Here is a 23,636-nt window from a genome sequence, read left to right on the forward strand (position 1 = left end):
TCTGTTGCATATCCTGGACTTCTACGTAAAACTTTGTTGGAAGAAAAGATTTAGTACAACCCCATTGTTTTATTTTATAGAAATAGAAAGTAGGGCTCAGAAATTATTTACACAAAACTTCAATGCCAACCAGTGTCGCAGCCAGGGACACTCTGCTGCCCCCTCTGTTCTTCGTCCTCCTCTTCCTCTTCTTCTTTCTCTTCCTTCTCCTCCTCCTTCTTATTCTCGTTTTTTGTATCCTTTCACCATACCCTATGGTTTCATAAGTCACCTTTTCATAAAGCAATTGTTGTTAGTTAGATGTAAAACAACTATTTAAAAAAGTTTTTATATATAAAAAACTTGGTGAGATTCAACATTTTTAACTCCAAGAAATTAAATGTAGTAGGTTTTCCCCTAGAGTGGACCGGGCTATAGAATTTTTCCTTGGTGAGTCTTGTAAAACGCCACCTCCCACCAGATTCTCACAATCCATTTTTCCTTCCAAGGCTCTATTTGTCTACATAGCAGAATCTGTTCCTTAGTGTTCAGGAGCAAAAGCTCTTGTGTTATTTTTTTTCCCTAATCAAACTAAGTTAGGCTTGGAATACCCTTGGCAAGATTGTTTAGATACAGATATCAGCTTTTACTGGGCCCCTCCTCTTTTACAGGGTTTTACAAGAGTCATGGGCATGGGGTGGGGAGATCAAGACATCCATACATTCTAGGAAGTGCCCTGGTTGGTCTCAGTCCATTGTGGTTAGCTCCGAGATGCTCCTGGTCCAAGTCCACATGGTATTGCTAGGCCAGGAAGCAGGGGCTCCTGAGTACTCACAGGGTACACTATCGTCTGGCAGCCTTCATAAGTCCTTCTTTCCGGGTGCCATGACCTTGATGTTTGGAATCAGTCTCCAAGCATCCTTGCGCCGCCCCTCTCAGGGTTCCTAACCATCTTGAGGTGTCACGTGGAAGCACCACCTCTACATCCTTCGCTGGTCTCAGAAATCACCCTGCCTTCAACTTCAGATCCCTCCATTGTTTAGATGCCATTTTTTTGTGACAATCCAGCTGTTTTCTTCTATGAGCCTGCTTTCTAAAAAACGGAAGATTCTTATCTTGTCCCTGGAGTAAGCCCAGAGCAGCAAGTCACAAAGTTCAACTTGCCCTCTTAAGAGGGAAAAAGAGGGGGAAACCCCACACAGAAATGAGGCAGAGTCACTATCTCCTTCTGTGTGCTAGGTTCCTGGGCTTCTGCTACCTTCCAGCCAGTCCCTTGATGACATCCATGCGGGCAGAAAGGGATATCATGTCATGCTGATGCTCAGAATCTCTGGACCATGGCTGGGGGCATGCACATTATGTGTTGGGCTCTAGGACAGAGGTCCTGCTGTGGCCCACTAGCCCTTTCCAGCATTCCACCTAGGGGCAGCCTTTTCCCCTTACTCCCCACCCGGGGCAGCCATCTATGGGGCTGAGGGAGTGATGAAGAGCTTTTCTTATGTGTCCCACCCTCACAGCAAGATTCTTTATCCTCTCCTGTGTACAGCCCTCCAATGTTCCAGGACTGCAGTCAATTCCGATTCCCTTATGAAGCATTTGTTACAGAGTCGTTAGCGTTAATCTGTGGCATTGTACAAATTTTCACCATCTTGCCATTCTCTCCCGCCAAACCATCAGTTCCTTAAGCAGGGGATGGGTCTTGCTCTTCCTTCATCCCTCCATGCCCTACACAGGTGCGTGTGGAAGACCTACAGAAGATACACAATAAATATTTTGATTTTCATTATATTATTGGAAAAAAATCCAACCTCGTGTCTACAAAGGTGTTCATTGCTCTTACCTCCTGGAACAACGACCATTTAACCTGTGGGTCCTGCCACGTGTTTCATGTTCTGAATTCTTTCTCTTCTCTCCTCCTCATCATGTCAATGCTTTAGCTCTTTCCTTTGCCTGACTGCCCCTGAAAGAAACGGAATGAATGTCATATGTTCTCATGGAAGAGAGCCTCACAATGCAACTCACCAGGGGTGTGGGGAGGGGACAATTGTAGCAAAAGCTACAGGCCATTGGGGATTTATTGTTGAAGGAGTACAGAGTTTCAGTTTTGTTAAATGAAAAGCGTTCTGGAGGTGGATGGTGGTGATGGTTGCACAACAATATGAATGTGGTTAATGCCGCTGAACTGTATGCTTCAAATGGTTAACAGTGAGCATGCAGTGTATATTTTATCATAAGTAAATAAAGAAAGCAAGCTGTAGGCCTGCTATGGGAAGAATTCTCAGCACCACCACCCAGCCCTGCCCCCAGACGTGGGGGCTGGGAGCAAGAGATGCTCAATTGTGACACGTTTTAATAAAATATGCTAAATTATATGCTGGTAGCATTAATAGCAATCAGGCTGGTAGAACATGGGATCTAATGGCTCATAAATGAGATGCAAGTTCATTTTTACAGGCCCACTATAATAAACTAATTATTTTGGAACTCTCCAATTATGCATTTTTCAAAAAGCTGAACTGCATTCAAAACATGTTATGGCTTTATAGATCTTGTCTGTAGGGAGAGAAGGCGGTACATCTGCTCCACAAGTGCCCAGGGAGAGAGAGACAGAGAGAGAGAGAGACGGAGTCACAGGCAATAGATAAAGAATAAGCCAGCTGCCGAATGACAAATGTAGTGAAGGAAGACAAAGAGCTGTCAGTTCCCTCATCAATTACGGCCGGTCGCTAACCCACGAGAGAGCAAATTGCCGCAGCCATCAGAGATGGCTCTGTTAGAATTATGGAGTTTGAGATCTCTACTGATTTATTCAGTGCCTGGGGTACAGAAGGGTATCTGTTGCTTTGGGATTAAGATTTCTCTGCTCAAAGTCATCGAGAAGCTCAGGAGTAGCCCGTCGATGTCAGAAACACTCTGGCTCTGTATCTCCACATAGAAGCAGGCGTCTGACAGGCCTGCCAAACACCCCAGAGACTGCTGACATGCCCTCCGAGGCCTAGGGTGAAGCTGCGGGCACATGCCGGGATGGAGCTGATATGCCAACCCATGCTCAGATGTAAAGGGAGGGCCTAGGAGGATAGAATGTTTGCATGCATTTGTGAAGGGCCCACACATCCACCTGGTTACCTGCGTGGCCATTTGGGTTTGAATCCCATAGAACCACCTCCCCCACTGCATAACTCTTGGGACAGGGAGTGAGGTTGCTTCAAGTTTAGTCTTTATATCTTTATAAAACATTATATGCTGGTCGCAGAATAATGGATACAACCGCTTCACAACCATAGGAGGCATATCGTTGGTCTCACGGCTTTTATTCTTCCAATGAATAACTGAGCCTTTTCATCTCTTATTATTAGGACGTCTCACTTTTCCTCTTGAAGTTTCTCTTCTCTTTGAATTGTCCAGAGATGCTGGGGGCTTCCACGGTCCAAAACGGGGCGATCTGACATGTGCACTCAAGAATCTCTGCCTCAACTACTACCATCCTTGCACCCATCACATGTTAGAGCCGGGAGCTCCCTGTGGTGCCTGATTGCTGAGGGTCATGTCCCCACCATCTGACACCAAAATTGGCGACCACCCATCACAGCTTCACCAGGAAAAAGACCCTTTCCTCTCAGCGCAGACCTTGGGCAAGGGCCCTGAATGTGGGTGACCAAGATCACAGACCCCACAGCTTTCCCACACACCACCGCTCTCAGGGTGCCTGCAGTGGCAGGGTGCTGGGTGTGGGTTGGTCCTATAGTCCCAGAACCATTGTCTGTCTTTTATCCCCAGGAACTCAGCACTGGCAGCCCCAGAGTTCATCCTTCTCAACCCTCAAAACCAGTGTTACATTCAAATCTATTTCTACAGTGTCTCCCACCACTTCTCAGGAGAAAGCCCCCTTCAGGGAGTCAAGAGGATCTTTCTAAAGGGGAATCTTTAAGTGAAATCCAGGGACCCACAGAATCTTTTGGAGGAAACAGGAGGTGCGGGCGATTTGCTACCCTCTCCCTCCAGAGGAGAGGAAAACCCCACGGATTCCTGTTTGTTGGACAGCTCACCGCCCTACCCACAGACGAGAACATCCTGCTACAGGCTCTCCTCCCCTTTTTCTAAATCTCCCATGTAGAACCATGTGCCAATGCTGTATTTCTTCTCCTCCAAAATACAATTATTTTCTGTTTTCATAACATCTTAGCACTTCTAAAATTCAAATGTGTATGTAATTGAACCATACACACATTCTTTAAAATTATTTTACACCAGAGTATTGTTACAATTTGAGGAATTTTGGGGATAAACCAAACAAATGCTTTCAAATACATGAACGCATTGTTTGTTTATTTCCTTTTCCTCACCAAATTGGGATCAAACGACTCATGTGGTTTGTACGCCACTTTTTGTACTTGCTGTTACATCATGAGCATGTCTGTTATTATTAAATATTCTTCCAGCTGATGATATCACAAGTTTTACTCAAATAAACTGTTGTGCCGATGTTTCTTAATTTAATTGTCCATTTGCTTATTGTTGAACACTAAAATTGCTTTTTTTCCCAAGAGACTATATATGCTATAATATTCTTATATATAAATCTTTGCCTGCATCTTTATTTCCTCTGCATAAATTCCTAAAAGTGCATTTACTGTAAAATAATAGGGACATTTTAAAGACTTTCGGTAAATACTGCCAAAATACCATCGAAAGACCTTTTCTTTATTTACAAGAGCATGACATTACTTATTTCTCTACATCTGTGCTAGCCTTGGTTATTAACATTACAAAAATAAGTTTGATAATTTAATGGTCTAAAACCATCTCATTTTAATTTGTACATCAATTGTTATTAACAAGATTGAGGATTTTTATGTATTATTTTCTCACCAAATACGTTTCCTCTTTTGACAATCTCCAGTTCTTGCTCTTTGTCCACTTACCTAATGGTTCCCTAATGCTTTTCTGATCAGTAAGTACGAATATGTACAAAGGAGGCCCCTCAACCTACCACCACCGTCAACGAATAAACAGGATATTAGAAACGAGGATGATACGCTCTATGTCCCCCTGGAGGTAGCATCGAGGGTGCTGAGTCTGGTCTCTGCCTCTAGCAGCCAGCCCAATAAACGCTGCATGAATGGATTCATCACAAGGAATAATAACAGCCTTTAGAGGTCATATTTGTTGCAAGCATTTTTCAGCTTATTTGCCTTTAAATATTTATACGGACATATACTTAGGGTCTTTCCGCTCTCTTTTGTGGTTTCTTGCACTGCTTCTAAACCATGAAGGTCTTCCCCATCCAGGGGTGTGTTAAATATTCAATTCTATTTTCTGTTCATCTTCCCACTGTTTGCTGTTTCACATTTAGTTTTATTTCTCATGTTCTTAATGGAAACCAAGCCGCTGGACCAGACCCACCGATGGGTTTTTGAACCAAATGGGTAGGTAAACAGTCCCCCTCACCAGGGAGGGCACCTGAGGAGGTGGCTTATTGCTCTGCGTGCCTTCCTGCATATGCTGCCAGTTGGCCTTCCAGAGAGAATAATTTTTAACAGCAGGCTGAGCTCCCTCTGCCAGGAAAGATGTTATAAACACCAGTCCTCTCCTCTCAGTATGGGGCTTCATACTAAATCAGTTAATTTTCCTCCCCCCACCTGAGAAGCAGGTTGAGCAGGGGCTTTATTTACAAAGGTTAAACATTCCTTTAATTGGATTGCTGGCATTTAAGCCCGGAGGCCTCTCCCCTGCCTCTTTGTCCCCCTCATCCGTACCTGGAGAAGTGCCTGAGAGAAATGCCAAGGGAAGATTTCATTTTAAAAAGGAAGAGATGAGAAAGGTCCCTTTGGAGAATTACGTTACAACTTGGAGCCACCACAAAGTAATGAACTGAATCACAGAAGGTCCCCAGCCGCTCGGCTGTGGAGTGGAGGAAATGCGAGAACTCTCTAGACTGGGGAGAAGCAGGGTTTGGAACACGCATGGCCTGTTCTCCACGAAGCGCTGTTTCACGTACAGAGAATGAGGTTATTTTCAAAGACGCATTCATCTTCTGACCATCTGAAAGCGGTCATAGGTCTCATGTTGACACAGAGAACACTGGCAAGAGACAGGACAAGATTTCAATCCATGCCTAGCCACCATCTGGTTTGTGACAACGGGCATGTCACACCCTCACCAGGCCTCAGGTTCCTCTCTTGTAAGTAATTCCTAACTTCCCCTCCCATCTCTGACACTCTGTCCGTCCTTTCTGTCTATCTCAGTGATACTGATAGTTACAGAGAGGGTCCGTCTGCTACGGGCAGAGGAAGGGTACAGGACAAATCCAGAGCCGTGCACACTGACATGCTCTGCTCCGTGACAACACTGTGTCAACTCAAAAGGTCAAAGGCCTAACTTCCTTGTATACAGGTTAAAACGAAGAAGCAAAACTCTTTCAATTGGATTCAGCTGTTGATTCCCTAAGCCAACGGAAGAGGAACAAAGAATGAAGAAATTTCTTCACAGGAAAATCAACACAAACAGCGAGCCACAGAAGGAATACATGCTCGTTGAGCACAGGTTTGGGTCAGGCCTGTCCATATACATAAGCTGGTCCACATTCTACAGCTCTAGAAACTCACACTGAGAGACCCCCTGCCCAAGGGACTGTGTGCTGCATGAGGCCTGGATCTCTTCTGTTGTTGTTGTTTTAGGTTTTGTTTCTGCTTTTTTTGTTTTGTTTTTTGGTATATCCTCAGTACTTAGTACATTGTAGGCACTCAGTAACTATTTCTTGAATAAATTACTAAATTTATTTAAATTGTCCTAAATCCAAAATAAAACTTGTAGGGTTAAATCCTGGTCCCTGTGTCCATCAGGATCCTGGCAGGTACAGAGGGCAAATTCAGCTGGGGTTCTGAAGAAATGTTTTAATGAAGAGACTGATCATAGAGGTATGGGCAGTGTTAGGGCAGCAACGAGGGGTGTTGAGGCATCACCCTGGGCCAGAAGAAGCAAGAGGAGTAGAGTGCCATGTGAGGCGAGTTGAGAGCTTGAGTTGGTCACAGAAGAGAAGCCGGAGAGAAAAACAGAGCAGGGAGGAGACTAGGGGAATGCCTGCCCAGTCTCTCCTCCCACACTGACATTCTCTGCCAAGGCCTTCCACTGGCCTAATGTAATCAGCAACCCCAGGACCCAGGGGACCAGGCGATGCCATCCAGAGAGATCAGCCTTCTTGGACAAACAGCTGGGCAAAGACAGGCAGAGAAAGAATCTGGGAGCAAATAGAATAGTCAGTACAATCTTTTTAATACATACCTCAGCCTCAACCTCACTGTGTTTTCCAAAGGGCATTTAAGAGCAGTAAATGCAATGGGAGATGGGGACGCCAGAACCGATCACCCCAAGAACCTGTTTCACTTCTCCTCATTCAAAGCATCTAAATTATATCCAACTATTTTGAGAGTTGAGCTCATCAATGGCATGGCACAGGGCTGAATGTAAATAGATGAAATCTTTAACCTAAAAGACCCAGAACATTTTTTTGTATTCATTTCACATCTGAAGAATTTCTAACATCATCGCTTTTCTTGTCTCCCTGTTCCCCCAGGTTTTCAACGGCTCCACACAAACTTTGGCTGACTGGATTCTATCCCCAAGGTGTCATGGATAAAGTCCTTTTAAATAGCCTCATTTGTGCACATATTTGCCTATCTTTCCACTGTTCCCTCAAGTCAAGGAGCCCAAGGTCGAAACTTCACCTTTATCTTTCTCTCTTACCTCTCACTTATCCCTACGCCCATTCTATTTTCCCAGTGTAGATGTTAAGAGTTTTGGAGAATGTAACCCAACTGACATCAGGGACTCTGAGCTGTAAAAAATACAAAAGGTCATCTCACCTAACCGCCCAACTGAAGCTTGGGACTCCCGTGCAAGGGTCATCCCTTGCTTAAACTCTGGGGGTTCTGCCCTGTGATTGCTCTGTTGGGATTTGTCAGAGATACCATACACCATCCCTATGTGCCCCGGAAAATTAGAATATCATGTGTCCACAAGGTCATAGGTCCAAGTGTCACACAGATTGCGTCGCAGCTTAAAGCTGCTGCAGATCCTTCCCCTGCTCGGGCTCCGCTTGAAACTGGCAACCACTGGGTTACCCAGTGAGTGGGTCAAAACGGCATCCCCGGCTGTGTAACAGACAGTCTCTAAAATCCACAGAGGCCCGTTAAGCATGCAGCTCTTTCTTTGTGGTGGTCAGCATAAAGTACATCAACTTATCTCTCACTGGAAAAATATATACCAACCAGTTTATTGTAGATAAGGGGGGATGTCCGGGGTAAGTTGCTGCAGGCTGTGAGTCAGAGTTCTATGTGGATGCGTGGTCCATTTGTGTACTCAGTTCCTCATGGGCGACTGTGATACCATTTTGCAGGGAAGGAAGGATAGACTTTATAGATTTATATATGTACATATATATGTATGTCTGTATGTCTGTCTGCCAATCAGTCCAGTCCCAGACCACTTGAAACCTGAAACCTGAAACCTGAAACTGTGTTTATGTGGCAAGTCCCTGAATTTTCCTGGGATTTGTCTTCTATTATCTGGCATGTACGCTTTACTAAGGCAGAGGTTATCAAACTTCAGCATGTACTAAATTCACCAAGTGGGCTTGTTAAAACCCAGATTCCTACATCCATTCCAAGGGTTTTTGATTGAATAGCTCTGAGGTGTAGTCTCATAATTTGCATTTCTTACGGGTTTCCAGGTGCTGCTGCTGGCCAGGGAGCACATTTTGAGAATCACCGTACTAACTCATCTACCGTACCTGCTGCTTCTTGCTCACTGGATCCAATTAGCACAATCTCACCAATGTAAAGCCCTGATGTGATGTTCTGCTGTATATCAAGACGGCAAGATCCCTCCAGACTGTTACGTCAGTGAAGAGAAGAATCGATCCGGGTCTGAGGTGAAACTGTGAGGGTACATTGCTGCCCCTGTCATGTGAAAGTAATCGTTTACTAATTTACTGATAAGGATGGAAAAAGGAAGCTTTTGTAAGGCAATAGCTGGGTACCAGGTGTGAGGTGGGAGGGAGGAGCTATATTGATTTGCTCCAGCAAAACCACATATCTGGAACAATCATTTTAAATGGAACTTCCAGCTTGTTGTTTTTATGATAAACCACAATCATTCTCCAAGATCCATCCACCTTCTGCACAGGCCAAAAAGAAGAGTCAAAGGGGATGTGCTGGAGTCGCCAGCCCGTACCCTTTAAGACATTTATGACGGCAGTAATCTCTGCCATTCTCCTAGAGTTACGAGGGTTTTATATATATGTGTGTGTTATTTTATATACATATTATTATATATACATATATGTATACATGTATGAGATAATATGTATATATAATAATATATACATATATAATATACAAATATTAATATAATATTAATATTAAATATAAAAAATTATATATACATAAATATATATGTATAATATATAACATATGTATTATATATGTATAACATTATTATAACATTATTACATGTATAACATTATTAATGTATAACGTTATTATAACATTATTATAACATGTATAAGATTATTAATGCATAACATTATTATACATATACATTACATATTTATATGTACACATATACACACATTACATTACTTATTGCAATGATAATATATACATAATCATACTGAATATACTCTTTGGTGCCTTGTTTCTCTTGTTCACATAATGATAATATTGATCCAATAGTTATATATTTCAGTAGTTCATTCTTTTTTATTGCTGAATAATGTATGAATATACCACAATTTTTATAACTATTTTCCTACAGAAGAACATTTGGGTTTTTCTAAATTTTGGCTACTATGGAAAAAAGCTGCTATGGATATTCTTGAAATATATATATTTTGCATGTATTTATATATTTCATATATATGCCAAACTAATCTATGGTGATAAGAATTAAAGGAGTGGTTGCCTCTGAGAATTAGAGATTGGCTGGAAGGAGGCACAAGAACATTTTCTGGGGTGATGGAACTGTTCTATATCTTGAAATCCATTAGACTGTATTCTTAATATTTGTGCATTTCAATGTAAGCAAATTTTACTTGAATTTTAAAAATATGAAAATGAAAAGGATTCAAAATAGGATAAAGACGAGGCCAGTACTGTCCCTTTTGTCACCTTTGCATGAGTTAGATAGTGTTCCCTCCAGGAAGATGTAACCCTATGGGCACATGGCTTCAGGATGAGTGAACAGTGACTTGGAACAAATTAGCAAAAGGAATCTCTTCCTCTAGGTAATGATGTGCATGGCTTGGATTTCAGCTCCTGTTCGTTCCATCAGCCAGGTGACCTTATGTAGGATATAACCTATACACCTGCATATGGCAGCCCTGGGTAAAAGAGTTGTAAATGCTTGTCACTGATGGCCCATAATTTCTGCCATGAGGGCATCAGTAACAGGGCTCAAAGCACCTTTGGCTGCAGATGATTGTTCTCTCGAAAGACCAATTCTGGTGCCTTGGACCAGTATTCAGATCATGAATGACTCTCATCTTCAGGCTTACAGATAATATTAGCATGTAGCTAATATCTAGATATTACTTGGCTCTATAATTTATAGAAAATAATAAATCTTTTGATTGGTTTCCGTCTCATTGTCATAGAATTTATCATTTCTTTTTTTTTTTTTTTTTGAGGAAGATCAACCCTGTGCTAACATCTGCTGCCAATCCTCCTCTTTTTGCTGAGGAAGACTGGCCCTGAGCTAACATGCGTGCTCATCTTCCTGTACTTTATATGTGGGATGCCTACCACAGCATGGCATGCCAAGAGGTGCCATGTCTACACCCGGGATCTGAACCTGCGAACCCCAGGCCGCCAAAGTAGAATGTGCGCACTTGACTGCTGCGCCACCGGGCTGGCCCCCCATTTCTATTTTCAAAAAGAGAGTTTTAACCCACAGTTCGGCTCAAAGAGGAGAAACAGCTCATCGTTTGGTAGATGCTAATATTCACAACACATATTTCAACCCACAAAAAAAAGTGTTTTGTCCTATTTTATGGGGCAAAAATCTCTCTTTAATTTGATCCAATATATTTGTCTCTCGAACCACAGTAAACCTTACAAGTCCTACCTCTGGGCATGAACATAGTAGAATGGACTTTTTTAATAAGCAGCTGAAAGAGCAACACATAATTCAAAGTTTTTCCTGTATTTGATTATAGTGATCTAAAGGGGAGATCATATTAGTGGAACCATAATCACCCAATCATTTGCAGAAGATAAAGTGGCCAACTGGAAATGAATCAAGCACCTACATATTATGCGGCAAACCTAATTGTACATTAACCAAACTGAAGATCTATGTAATTACTCTATCATTTGTTTGTTTCCCACGTTTGAGCTTTCCTTGCTAACAGGAGGTAAAACAGCCTGGTTGAACAATCCACTCAGTGACCACGATAATTTTTGTGTAGCCCACCCAGTGCTTTCAATTATTGCCTCGTCCTTGAAATTTACGTAAATTATTCTCCAGTTGTTATTGATCTTCTTATTACAGTAAAGTGATTAACTGCCTTTGGTAAGACAATTTTAAGTTTCCTCTTTTGCTCAATGTTTTAAGGACTCATCTTGTGACTCCATCACTTTGGTGTGGGACGGCTGGCTAGTTGGAAGGGATCTGGCTCATTCACTGTGTCTGAATAGCAATCAGAACTTTGGGTACAGAAGGAAGCACTTAGCAGCTGTAGTCTATGATGTTCAAGGTATCCAGGAAGAAAACTCTTCAAAAGCCTTGAGAAATGAGTTTGGGTCAAAATGATGCAATGAGCTGAGAAATGGAGAAATCTCATTTCAAATTAGAAATCCTGATCGTAAGACATAAATCAAAACAGAATGGTTGAAGATGTTATGGTGGGAAGCAAACAGTTCATGAATCAGGAGCTTGATTTATGTTTCTGTCCCATCATGCCATGCAACCATTTAAGTGGCCGTCTTCAGATCTTCCCGTGAGTTGCTCCATTTCCGGGAAAAATCAATGAAAAGAATCCATATGACGACAAGTATCTTCCCTGATGGGCCTGAATTTCTTCATCAGTAAAATGAGTGAGAAAAAGGGCCCCTCACTACTTGTCCTTTGACAAAATTTAGGTGAATCAAAGATTTTTATTTCAAACTTAAACTTGAATAGACTCAATTCTTATTTACAGTACTTACTTGTCTCAAATATATAATGAGTGTATGGTCAATTTAGGAAAGAAAATCAAAGAAGAAAAATGAGCAAAATTTTTAAATCACCCATTATCTTACTATCCCAAATTAACTACTATAATTATTTTGTATAGTTTTCTTTCAAGTACTTAAAACTTCTTTATTTGTTCCTTCTGTAAATATTGTTTTGAAACCCTTTTATTCATAATTAATATATTCTGAATATATCCGTTGTCTATAAATGTTTCCTAAATCATAATTTAATGACTGCATATTATCTGATTATATAAATATATAACTGATTTAATCAGTTCTGTATTCCTGTATATTTGTATGTTTTCATTTTTTTGCTAATATAAATAATACTGAAATGTATATTCTTGAAATAAAATTTTGCATACAGCTTTATTTCCTTAGAACAAAAATCTAGAAATGGAATTCCTAATCAGTATTTATGCGTATTTTTAGGTCTTTTAAATATCTCATCAAATTATCATCCAGAAAGTTTGCATTGCCGTCATTGTGTTGAACTTCCCAGTCATATCTATCACCATCATGAGATATTACTGTGTATATTTTTAAATCTTTGCCAAATCAATGGAAGAAAAGGAGTATTTTACTACTTTATTTTGTTTCCAGTTGATTACATGCAAACATTTTTTCATATGTTTATTTGAGAGCTTTGTTTTGTTAAGAGCAATTTCATTGCATTTATTTTCTATTTTGCTTTATTCTTCTTAATAAACAGTTCTTTTCCCCAAGCTGCCGTAAAACCCCTTTTCTTCTTTGTAGGAGATGTTTTATTTTCATATTCTTAATTAAAGAAGAAGGCCCCAAAACAGACATAAGTCAGTTTGGTCCTCACAGGCAAACTGCACCAACATTGTGGGTTTGAGCTCCTTGGGAGTCAGATGGTGAATGGCTGGTATAGCCTGTGGGAAGGAAGGCTGGCCTAAGGATCCTTCTCAGGCAGTCCCGGTTCCACACCCTACCCCAGAACTGCTCTTCCTCAAGTCCACCGTGGTGTCTTAATTGTCAAATTCCAAATCTCCCTCCCCAGCTTCTTAGACCCTCTGCAGAAATTTCTCTCCATTGTTTTTGACCACAGTTGCTTCTCTTGGCTTCTCTTAGGTTGATCACGCCTGTGATCCTGCCATTGCCTCAGTTACTCCCTCTTGGTCTGCTCCACCAGCTCCTCTGTCCATTCATGCCACACTCTCTTCTCCCTGGCTTGGCATCTGTGTTAGTTTCTTAGTTACCACGAACCAGGTGGCTTAAAGCAACATAAATGTATTGCCTCACAGTTCTAGAGGCTAGAAGTTCAGAATCAAGGGATGGGCAGGGTCTTGCTCTCTCTGATGGTTCTAGGGGAAAAGGTTTCCTCGCTCCTTCTAGGTTCTGGTGCATGCTGGCACTCCTTGGCAGTCCTTGGCTTGTAGCTGCATCAGTCCAGACTCATGGCTATCTTCTCCCTATGTCTTCATATCACCTTCCCTCTGTGCATGTCTATCTCTGTGTCTAAATTTCCCCTTTTTCTAAGGACACCAGTCATATTGGATCAAAAATAAATAAGTATTTATATAAATTGAATATTCCTAAAACTCTCACAAAGAGAAAAACTAACCCTAATGCTTCTCAAGTTCACATAATTTGGGTAAATCTTTGGTAAATAAGAGTAGTTTAATATGGTCAGTTTAATGAAACAGCTGTGTCTTCTGAGTTACTAGGCATATTAAGCTGATGTGTGAAATATGTTTTAAGAATGGACTTTTCAACAATTATGTTTTATAATATCTGCCTTAAGACAGTTTCTGAAATTTTTGGGTTTTTTTTGAGAAAGATTAGCCCTGAGCTAACATCTGCCGCCAATCCTCCTCTTTTTGCTGAGGAAGTTGGCCCTGAGCTAGCATCCGTGCCCATATTCCTCTACTTTACATGTGGGGCTCCTGCCACAGCATGGCTTGACAAGTGGCGTGTAAGTCTGCACCAGGGATCCGAACCAGCGAACCCTGGCCACCGAAGCAGAACGAGTGAACTTAACTGCTGCACCACCAGGATGACCCCCTGACATCTTTTTAGTAATTTGCAACCTAGTTGTAGAAGGTTCATGGAAAATCATTAAAAAAGGAATATCTCATATCGTGAGGTCTAAAATAGCTAAGATTGTACAGTTTTATTTATAAGGTTTTTAGAAAATGAGCTCTAGTATCAACACTGATACAAAACTAGAGTTTGCTTTTTATTCTGTTAAAAAAACAAAGTTTTCTTGGACTATTGATTTGCTCTTGATAAGAGATTGTAAAAGTTTCTCTTTATCTTTTGAGTAATTTGTCTAGAAAACAAAGATTCTGTGCCTTATCAGAATAATTTCCTATGCTTTATGTTGACTGTGTCATGTCTTGATTATGTAAGAGAACCCATTCTTCTCACTTTTAAAAACACTAAGGTTTTTCTTATAACCATGATACCTCCTGTAGTTGGTTTTGAAACCTTTTATTGTTACTTTGGTTAAATAGGTAGCTGAGTTTTTTTCACAGTGATGTATTTAGTCAAATGATTCTGTTTAGTCAAATAATTCTATTTAGTCAAATGTTCAAACCTTTTGACATGTTGACAATTTTACTTCCCCAAAATCAAATTGTAAATGAAATCTTCTTGCTCTTGAACAGAGTTTGTTATTTCCCAAAGGGCCCCTGGAAAATCTCAAAGGATTTGTTCTTTCACCTTGTAAAATGAGAAATGTTAAGAAATAATTAGGTTTATTTAATATGCTCAATTGCATGAAAAACATTGTCAAATGAGAAATGCTTATCCCTCCCTGGGTTGTATTTGTATGGGTAAATAATAACATAAGTATTTCAGAAATTGTAGAATTGTAGTTCCTAGAAATTTGTCAACGTCCTCACTTTCCATGATATGACCTGCTGCTGCATTGCCTGATAGTAGACAAAAACAATATAATATAGTCAGTCATAAATCTGGTTATTACTTTAAAAGATTGCGTGTGACAGAAATAAATAGATTTTCTTGTCGATTGTGTCATTTTTATAATGAACTCTCATCAGATCTTTAATCACTGACATTTTAAGTCTTTTGTCTCCACAGATTGTTTTTGCTTTACTCTGATCCTTCTCTGGAAGCATCTATAATCAGCTGTAGGCAGAGTGCTTCATCTCCAACAAAAAGCAACCATCTCAGAGACTCGTGGAAAGGACTGTGGGGTGCAGGCTTCTGCCGGCATTGCTTGAATAACTGTAAGATCGCACCACTGGAAAAGTAAGGATTTCCAGAACTCTAGTGGAGAAGCTGACGGGTTCATAAAACTGCTAACCCAAGATCCAGCAGAGGGATTAATCACATGGAACGGAATGAACTGATAAAGAATGATCATGATTTTTTTATGGCTTTTGTTTGTAACTTTGCTGGTTCTTTAATGCTCTATTTTGTAGATATAAGGAACTCCCTTCTCTTTTCTCTTAAGCTATCTAAAACTCACAACAATGTAGTGGATTATACTTTTGTAAACAAAAATAAAACATTTATCTTTTCCTCCCTGCCTCATCCCTCCAGAATTCAGAAACTCTTTTTGCGCACTCTTCTTTTCACGGCAATATAGTTATTTACATCAGTTCAATGACAGTCTGTCTTCCTTGTAACAGAAGGTGACTGGAAACATTAGTTATGTATCCAAGGCTTTGACTGGAATGTGAGATTTGAGAATGATATGTATAGAATTAGGTAGGATTAGACAGTTTAAGGAACTAAGATTGACTTTATGGAGCCAATACTTACAACGTTCTCCTGGGAAAACCAGCCTGGTATCTGGCCACAGGGTTCCCAGCCTTATAGGAGAGCAAGGAGGGTCATCTCCTGGCTGGCCCAGGAAACTTAGGATACTTTGGGAAATTTAAGAATAGAGGAATTCACCCAAATCTGTAGGTACTGTGGTGAAGTCTGGTGGTGAGTCCTTGGCCTGGCTTCCTGGCCTCAAGAGGCTTTTAAAAGTCTAATCTGAGATTTCCTATGAAAAGTCCCAGCAGAGCAAACTTTAAAAGCTGTATGTGGTCAATTGCCATTCTTGTTGAACTTACGTAAATAAACTGGCCAAATCTAATGAAATCAGACTTATTTTGTCAATAAGAATAACCTTACTTTGGTTATCTTTGATCAAAAAGGGGGAGTGACTATAGAGAGAAATTTTACATTTTAGTGGAAAAGTATAGCACCTTCTTGTGTGTTATCAGGTCCCTGTTTATTGTCCTTGAGGTTCTGCTGTTTACCTTTGGATTGAACTGGATCCTACCATCTTGCACATTTTGTCTGTCCTTACCAAATTCTCAATTCTTCTAGTTTCCTTCAATATCTGGCTAGAACTCTCCAAATTGACATTTCCAAGTTTTCTCCCATCTCCTGACTTGGCATCACTAAAAACCGAAATCTGAAAGCCCAGATCCTTATGGAGACTCTAGGGTGTCTTGTAGCTGACCTTTCCCTCAAGATCCAAACAAACCTCGAACTGAACTAAAGCCCTGAAGCAGGCTGAAGCCAGGTGACTTGACACACGCTTTAAAGGCCCCACGCCACGGTAAGTCACGGACGGGCAGCCTCGGAGCCCGCTGCTGCTTAGGCCGCTTAGAAAGTTCACAAAACTCTCGCCTCTTCAACACTTTGCTCTGGGAAATAACCACGATTGTAGATAATCATACTGAAAAAATCTCTCATTAAATGCCTGGTGGTTCTCACCATCTAACAAATACCTTTATGACCAAGCCTCAATAGATATTTCAGCCTGTCCTTAATTAACAAAAAGTGGCCAGATGAGAAATTAACTTATATTGTTCTTATATTTCTTCTTTCCTTGAACAAGAGGAAGGATCGACAGAGACTCTTGCCTTAAGCGAATTTTAATTAGGCTCCTCTGAGTCTTCCTCTTGACTAGGCCTCGACCTTGGCCTTCCATATCTGTCCTGTCCTGGGCCTGCATCACCCAGTCTTAGCAAGAATCCTGCTATGCCAGTTTAGCGAGAGTCCTTCACCCTTGATTATCTGACCACTTTTGATGTCTGATCAAGGTCTTCATTCCCAGGGCCAGCCTGGTGGCACAGCGGTTAAGTGTGCATGTTCTGCTTTGGTGGCCCAGGGTTCACTGATTTAGATTCCGGGTGTGGACATGGCACTGCTTGGCAAGCCATGCTGTGGTAGGCGTCCCACATAGAAAGTAGAGGAAGATGGGCACGGATGTTAGCTCAGGGCCAGTCTTCCTCAGCAAAAAGAGGAGGATTGGTGGCAGATGTTAGCTCAGGGCTAATCTTCCTCAAAAAAGAAGAAAATAAAAAGTTCTTCACTCCCCACATTGATGTCTAAGGCCTCTACCTGCCTTCAGCAAGAATCTTGTTAGACCAATTTAGCAAGAATGCCCCCATCCTTGATGTCTCCTCTCAGTAATTTTCCATCCACTGGCCGCCCCCCTTGGCTGTAAATCACCACTTGTCCCTGTTGTATTCAGAACTCAGCACAGTCTATCTCCCTTAGTGTTGACTAAAGTCTTTTTTACTGTTTCAACAAGTGCCAAATTAATTTTTTCTTTAACAATAGCAGCCACAGGAAACTAATACTCTACCTCTCATACAGTTTTTTTGTTTCTTTGTTTGGTTTTATTGGTGTGGCGCGCACACACACACACACAAAATGGATGTCTGCAAAAAATAATGTTCAATGGAACCCTGCTTTAGGCTGAAAAATCCGGCAAAAAAAGATCTACCGAACTGTGGGCTCTCCAATATGGCCGGCAATAGAGATGCAAATTATCCCCTTTAGAAAGCAACAAAGCCACTGTTATTAATCCTTGATTGCTTCTTTTAGTCAGGAAAAGTGACTGGGTCAGAAGCATAGTTCCAACTGGCACTTCCCAGAAGGCAGAAGGAAAAGCCCAGCAGATTCTCACATAGAACCTCATGTGGGCTTGGCAGCCAGGAACGACAGACCCAGGATTCCTCTTGTAAGAATTTCGTCAGCACTGTAAAGTCCCTGATTGGAGTCGTTTTTGTTGTCCTTGTATATTTTCGCATGATGATCAGTCTTGAATCATTAACGTTAATGGGAGAAGGGCCTTGATGCCTATCTTCAGAGACAACAGGGACACAGGGAGCTGAGGAGCCTGTTTCCCACCAGACATGGGGTAAGAGGAGGCCCAAGGAATAGAGAGGTTGGCAACCGCTAAGGGTGAGTACAGCAGACCACGTCCCTGAAGCTGTGGCCAAGGACAAAAGGGGACAACAGAAGGCTGGTCTGGTCTGAAGAAGACCTGTGAGAAAGGACCAGGAAGACTTCCTTCAACCTCAAACATCTACAATGAGCATTTCCAAGGTGGGTTGACAAAGACAAGGGGAAAGTCATTGTCTTCTAGCTCTAGGGGGACAATCACAAGGTGCTTTGAAAAGGACTATCATAGAAGTATACATAGGTGCTTGTGGAGGTACGCACATTCCATGACATCTGGCTTCATTCCGTAGTTAACAGGAATGATGGATGGTTATTAAGCTAGAGAATAAAGTACACAAGATGTGAGAGACAGAAGATTACCTGCCCCTACCTGGAGAAGCAGGTAGTCAAGTTGAGAATTAAAGTCTTAAAAATGATTAAAGGGTCATCTGATTGCAGCAAAATGCATTTTTAGCTTTCTCTTGCTCCCCTATTTCCTTCTCCTCCTCATCCCATTGGGGAGTATGACTTCTAGGCGGCACATCCTGGATCGTTGGATTATGACCTGCTGACAGCTCCCCAAAAGGAGAAACCATAAGGCTGATGTCCCTGAACTTCCTGTCCCCTTTCTCCTTCTCGGTCCTCCTCGCTGCCCTCCCAAACAGGTCCATGAGGGGCAGCTCACTGTAGGATGAGTACTCGGGGCTGTAAGAGCTGGTAAACCAACTCGTGTGTATTTGCATTATCTTCTCCTCCTTCCTGTGAATCAGTTACAATCTCTTCAGCAACACGTCACAGGTGAGCCTGACTCAAACTGGCTTCAACAATAAGGAAATGTATTATCACACTCAAAAATAAACCCGAAAGTATGACCAGTAGCTTAATCATATCACGAAAGACCAAGGTTACTTCCTCCTCTCCTCTCTGCTGTGCTGTGTTCACATCTTTCTCAGGCAGGACAGGACAGACTGGGTGGGTGGGGTGCAGTGGGAGCTGCCCACAGGACTGCACACAAGAAGAGGGGTCCTGGGGCTGGCAGTAGGGCAGTCCTGAACGTTGTTGAAAGCTACAGGCCAAGAATTAGAGACAACAGTCCAGCCCAGATGGAAGCCAATTTGAACACAAACCAGTTTAACCACAAACAGCCAGTGAGATCTTCAGCCAAGGGTGGCTGACAGAATAAAGTGAGGAAGAAAAGGACACACGGGTAAGGTCAGATCAGGGTTTTAAGAAAATTTAAATCATTCCTGAGCTTGGGGAGTAGAAATGCTACTGTTAATATGAACCTCAAGTGTTGTGTTAGGATGAACCGCTTCTCTGATGGTGTTGTGGGGCAATGTCAGGGAAATTTACTCCAACTTTTCTTTAGCTCCACAATCAATTCTCTTTGTCTTGCAGAAAATGCCACATCCTTTTGTCCTTCCCCCCACCTCCCCGCCCCCCATAAGATGAATTGTGCGCATAATGATGGCCACTTTGTTCTCTCTGCAAGCAGATCCCCATTATATCTCTCTTCAGCTGGATCTCTGTTACTGATGACTGGCTCCTCATAGTGGAAGCAGGTGAGCTGCAAAGACCTCTGGTGTCTGTCTCTGTCCCCTGCATCCTGCAGTAAGCACCCAGTGAACAAAACATTCAACCATATCCCTTTCCAAAGTCTAGACACATCTTCATCTTATCATGCCTCTCCTACTTCTTTGTTCTTTTGCTTACCCAGTCCCAAATTCTGAATTTTTGTCCTGTTTCTGGGCCAATTCTTGCCTCTAGACATGACGAAAATTGACATCTTTTGCTCCATTCGCATATGCATGAAGGGAGGCCTAACTAGCTTGCATGACTTATTCATACAAAAAAAAAAAAAAGTCAGTAACTTTTTCCAGAACAAAGAGAGAGAAAGGATGCATTTGTGAGCCCATCTGAGCCCATCAGAAACTTACCTCTTCTGAGATGACATTTAGCAGAAATGCTGGAACATGTCTGATTCACCCAGGATATTACAGAGAATCAGCCGGATGACACATGCTTTTGGGTGAGTGTTTTGTTCCCTTCTGAAAATAGACACTGGCTTTGGAGAAGCCCCAAAGTCCTTCCTCTTGGCTCCAATCCCACCCCCAACAGTCCCCACCTGCCTCCTTTAACAGTTACTCTCAGGCCTAAAAGCAGAAACCCAAAGCATGACAAATTCCTGGTTGCAGGAGATCTCAACCTTTCAGAGACTGTGTTTCATACACGTTCTTGAATACTAGAGCTTTTGGGAGCATATCAGGAAAAGATGAGAAGGTATATAGTAATTTTCAAAAGTAAACAAGTTTTGGGGCGAAAAAGTCTTTCTAAAGTTATCCCAAATTTCATTTGTCTACCCTCAAACTTGTGTGGCTAGGAAAAACCGTTCACCTGTTTTATGTTGTCATATGTGATATTTCCTAGCACTGACTGGGTGTTGTGAAATATCTTTTGCTTCCCATACCCAATAGATTGTAGGCCGCCCCATGCTGCATGAACTGCTCAACATTTCACTCCAGAGAGAACAGAAACAGTATTCACGTTCAGTTGTAGGGAAGAGCAATTTTATGCATCAATTCAAATTAGGCTTCATACTTGTACAAGACTCAGGAAACACTTTGTGTAGTGGCATGCTGTTTGAAAACCTTGCCTTAGTGACCCCCATCATGTCCTAGATGAGAAGCTAACCCCGCTACAAGGTTAATAGAGCAGTCTAGAGAGCCGTGTCCACACCAGCAGGACGCAGAGACTAAGGTCAGCCAGAAGGTGGTTCACAAGTCATGAAGGCATTGGGCAGAGATGAGCAAAGTCAAGAAGGTGAGCTTGTTTGGGTTCCAATCATTATAATCAACTAGAAAGAAAAGGGTACAATGGCCAAGCAGGATGTGTCAAGAGGTGGGACCCTGTTGTTGGTTGAATTGTATCCCCCAAAAAATATATGTTGAAGAGATATTTGCACATCCATGTTCATAACAGCATTATTCTCAATAGCTAAAAAATAGAAACAACCCAAGTGTCCATCGATGGATGAATGGATAAGCAAAATGTGGTGTATATATATATATATATGTATGTATGTATGTACAATTCAGCCTTAAAAAGGAAGGAAATTCTGACATATGCTACAACATGGTTGAACTTTGAGGATATTATGCTAAGCAAAGTAAGCAAGCCACAAAAAGAGAGGTATTGTATAATTTCACTTATATGAAGTACTTACAGTAGTCAAAATTATAGAGTCAGAAAGTAGCATGGTGGTTGACAGGAGCTGGGAAGAAAAGGAAATGTCGAATTAGCCTTTGATGGGTATAGAGATGAAAAGAGTTCTGGAGATGGATGGTGGTGACGATAGCATAACATTATGACAGTACTTCTATTGAACTGTACTCTTAGAAGTGGTTAAGATGGTAAACTCATGTTATGTATGTTTTACCATGATAAAAAAATTACAATGTTGAGTAATAAAAGCAAGTATATTCTACTTCACATATTTTAAATGTGAAAATTTATTATATGTGTGTATGTGTACATATACTCACATATACATATATACACAAAATATCAGCTGAAATTTTAAGCACTAAATTCAGGAGAGAGTTTCCCCCCAGGGCAGCAGGGAGGGTAAGATGTGTTCCGGGAGCATTTCAAAGAGGCTTCAACAATTACACTTTAATTTTTCAGAAATGTGGTGGGTACAGGAATGCATATTAAATTATTTCGTATACCTCTTGTATATTTGAAGTATTTCACACTTTAAAAAATTGCGATAATACAGTGTCATTAAAAGGCGATTATAAAGGGTCAGCACAAGAGGAAGTAAATAAATTAGGCCTGGGGACCAGAAAATGCTACAGAAAAATGATAGCAATCAAGTTGAAGCTGAATGGATAAACTAGAATCTACCAAATAGAAAAATGAGAAGATCTCCCAGCCCTATGTACGGCCAGGGTACGCTTGGAATAAAGTACACATGGGTGAGAGCCCAAGAGGAGCCTGAAATGGTAGGAGACGCTCTGAGAAATTGTGCGGCAATGCCTTGGGTCCGTTTTCATGACAAGTGTGCCTTGGAGCATCTGCCCTGCACAATCCTGTGTGCAAACAAACAGCCAGGGTCAAAGAAGTTTGGGTCTGCTACCTGCCTCGTACACCTCTTAAACATCCTTATCCCTGCTGGCTAAGCATTTCTTTCCAGCATTCCAGGGTGAATGCAGCTCTGGTAAGGTTCTGTCTACTTCTGGTCCACTACTGGCCCTTGAGCTCTTAGAGAGACTAGTTTATTCTGTGGGGCTCTGTTATGGACTGAACTGTGTCCCCCCAAAATTCATTTGTTGAAGCCCTGACCCAATGTGATGGTATTTGGAGAAAGGATCTTTAAAGAAGTAATTAAGTTTAAACGAGGCCATAAGAGTAGGGCCCTGATCCAATAGAAGTGGTGTCCTCAGAAGAAGAAGAGCCACCAAGGATGCTGTGCACAGAGGCAAGGCCGTGTGGAGAAGCAGCAAGAAGGTGGCCATCTGCAAGCCAAGGAGAGAGGCCTCAGGAGAAACCAACCCTGCTGACCCTTTGATCTCAGATTTCTAGGCTCCAGAACCATGAGAACATAAATTTCTGTTGTTTAAGCCACCTAGCCTGTGGTATTTTGGTGTCACAGCCCTAACAAACCAATACAGCATGAGCTCTGCACAGGATTCCGCCCCATGCGCATGCCCAGAAGTGCAAGCCCCCAGGCAAAAGTGGCTGCAGAAGTCAGCTGGAGCTCCCAGCCAACCTTGCCCTCAGTAACAGTCTCTACCCATCTAGTTCTCCTTATCGAAGCAGCTCTCTGCAGCCTTCAAACAGATGATTGCTGTATTCACCTGGCTTTTCTAGTTGTTCCAGGCAGGAGTCTGGTTTGCCACCAGCTACTTCATCCCACTGGAAGCAGAAGTCCTTGATCTCCATTTCTCCTCCCCCTCTGCCCCCTCCTCCTTCTTCTCAACTTTCTGAAATAAAACACCGTACTTTTAGAGGGAAGGGACCATGTTTTCTCTCTTTGCATCCACAACACCTAGCCCAGTGACTGTCAGTCGATAGCTGTAGAATAGGATTGATTGTAGAATCTAGCATAGACATAGTAGATACTCAACAAATCAACCCATTGATTCAAAGCAATACGAAACATTGGGAATCTGGCATGCAGCCATGAAATCACAGAGCCAGAAGTCATAATAGAGAGCCTCTTGCCGAATCCCTCCTTTCACAGATGAAGAACATGGA

The 23,636-nt window shown here is 41.7% G+C and overlaps 1 long non-coding RNA gene across 1 annotated transcript; it reads right to left on the minus strand.

Moving 5' to 3' along the window:
* Positions 1 to 217: 217 nt before the first annotated feature.
* On the minus strand, positions 218 to 20,404 carry LOC124242978 (uncharacterized). The gene is made up of 3 exons (XR_006889559.1): positions 20,315 to 20,404; positions 1,820 to 1,939; positions 218 to 1,727 (listed from the first exon to the last, which is right to left on the minus strand). It is a non-coding gene; the product is annotated as an uncharacterized LOC124242978 (long non-coding RNA).
* Between the last annotated feature and the right edge of the window lie 3,232 nt (positions 20,405 to 23,636).

The sequence above is a fragment of the Equus quagga genome, chromosome 7 (genome assembly GCF_021613505.1).
Source record: "Equus quagga isolate Etosha38 chromosome 7, UCLA_HA_Equagga_1.0, whole genome shotgun sequence".
Lineage (NCBI taxonomy): Eukaryota > Metazoa > Chordata > Mammalia > Perissodactyla > Equidae > Equus > Equus quagga.